Source organism: Cebus imitator, unplaced genomic scaffold, assembly GCF_001604975.1.
Source record: "Cebus imitator isolate Cc_AM_T3 unplaced genomic scaffold, Cebus_imitator-1.0 Scaffold26, whole genome shotgun sequence".
Classification (NCBI taxonomy): Eukaryota; Metazoa; Chordata; class Mammalia; order Primates; family Cebidae; genus Cebus; species Cebus imitator.
In genome coordinates, this window is record NW_016107341.1 from 8879615 (window position 1) to 8882045 (window position 2431).

Consider the following 2431-nt stretch of genomic DNA (forward strand, 5'->3'; position numbering starts at 1 on the left):
AAAAAAAAAAAAAAAAAGAAAAAAAAATACTGCTGTCTCAAGGCACAATCTATCATATAAACTTTTTTCCAGTTGACTATTTCTCTAAAATCTCCAGACCCTGCAGCCTCTGAATCTGTGTTCAAAAATTAACAAAGAAATAAAAAATAAATCACATCTGCCAGCATTCTTCTCTAAGGGGTCTCTCTTTGCCTCTCTCTACTTGCTCATGAACCATGAAGCTGGCCACCTCTGCTGGGAAGAACGGAAGAGTGAAGATGAAATGGCTGGTACATACCACCCCCTGTTTGAAATCACGGTGGGTCAGAGCAACAGGATCATAATCGTCACCAAAATATACATAAAGAGTAGGAAAAGGAGAATGAATGCATTGTTCGTGTCTCTGTTCCTCAGAGTTAAATAAAATTCACTTGCTAAAATCTAGATTTTTCTCCTAAAAAGAAGTCATGTGTTATTCATTAAGGAAAAGCCCCTTAATTCCTCCAGGAATCACAGATTCTCTGACAGAAGACAAACTTCTTATGCCTTGATACCTCTCAGAGTTCCATTACTGGGATTGTTGTAATTTCAGCATTTCTTTAGGGGAAAAGTTTTACTTAGCAAATAAGATGGATCATATAATAAAGTTCTTGTAGAGCTCCCTGTGCAATGTGGATGGGTGCTGAAGTCACTGGAAGAACAATTTCCCACTTAGCATACTGAGCGGCAATGCAAAAGTGAGATGAACACAGGAGAGGAAAAGTTCCAGTTAAACGTATGCTGGCTCTATCATGTTCAGTGTCACAAATACAGCACCTTCCATTTGTATTTTTAATGTATATGTGGTCTAGAGTTCCTCCAAGCTTAAAGCGACTTATAGAAGAGATTGCCAGGAACATTTGTATTATCATCAACTTGTAGAAGTTTGAACAATGATTGAGCAATATCTGTCATCTCCCATTTCCCCTTGTCTTTCTCCTTCCCTTGGGAAGAGTATAGATACCTGCTATGATTTTGTAGGGCTCAACTCCATCTGCCTCCAGACTCCCAAAGGATTAGCACATACCCCAATATGTGATTTCATATATGATATGTAGACTTCAGAATAAACTGAGTTCAAAAGCCAATTGTGTCTCATAGTGTGTAAGGCAAGGTTTTCATCTTCCTTCTGCCACCACCTCTGTTTAATAGGAATGGAGTTTTTTTAAGTTCTCCCATCTTTAAAATGTGACTGATTATATAATTTGTAAAGGATAACTAAAAGATGTAGAGGTCTAATTGGTTATTCTTCTTGCAGAGTTTCACATTATTTGTTGAATGAAAAGATCTTGGTCATGTATGCATTCGGTCATAAAAGGGTGTGAATGCTCATTGAATCGTGTACAATGCATATATACATGTACTTATGTGCCTGATTCAACTTTATTCAAGAGAGCACCAGACAAATAATCGGCATTTGCCTACATCTTAGAAGTGAATGATGACTTTCATATATCCCTGGAAATAGCCCAGGTTGTTGTGCATCAAGGCAAGCCTGTAAATTGCGCTTTGTACACTGTATCACTCCGGCAGCACCACCTACTGCAGAGCTGGAAAATATCTGCCTCGCCAGCATTCAATGAGCCTCTCCCTCCAACAAGTGCTACCATATAACCATGTGGCTTCGACACAGATTTTTGTCCCATGAGACTTCTCTGAAATCCCATCTTAATTTCCACAACTATCTGGTTTAAGCAAGGGGAATTTTACTTAATACCTCTTTCTATCAGTTCTAATACCTCTTTTAAACCATTAAGGCCCAGAAATCACTAAACATTTCTTAAGAGAGGGATAGCATAATAAATAGTTCTTAAAATTGCTGATCACCTGCTGACATCCCAGCAGTGGGCATGAAAGTATGCACAGCTCAGTCACGACTGAAGTATTTCCCCTTGAGGAAGGTGCCAAGAAGTGAGGGGACAGGCTAAGCATAAGCCATATTCTACTTAAAAAGTCTAAATCTTTTTATATTTAATAGTTTTAGTTTATTCTAAGGCTGAAAAAAATGACATTCAGGAGAGTTTTTCACCTTATTTTGAAATACATCTCTGTTGTTTCAGCTGACTTCGGAAAAGTCTCTTATTTACTTTGAGTATACTCACAAAGTCAAAAGTCAATTTGTGGCATGCACATTCTAAAATATTTTGAGGACAAAAGTCCATCTTAGACCCAGGTAAATTTCTACCTGTAAGTTATGAAAACCCTAAAGGAGTTTGTCAGAAAATAAATGTTTTACTTGAATACCAATACAAGAAATTTTACATTCTGTATCTTCTAATTTTCGCAATTTTAAAAGAAAGAATTGGCCGGGCGCAGTGGCTCAAGCCTTTAATCCCAGCACTGTGGGAGGCCGAGGCGGGTGGATCACGAGGTCAAGAGATCGAGACCATCCTGGTCAACATGGTGAAACCCC

General features: G+C 38.3%; 1 protein-coding gene across 17 annotated transcripts in view; it reads left to right on the plus strand.

Annotated features, from left to right (window-relative positions):
• Positions 1-2431, plus strand: part of MAGI2 (membrane associated guanylate kinase, WW and PDZ domain containing 2) — a 1433352-nt gene that overhangs the window by 1267722 nt on the left and 163199 nt on the right. The gene's annotated exons all lie outside the window — the stretch shown is intronic.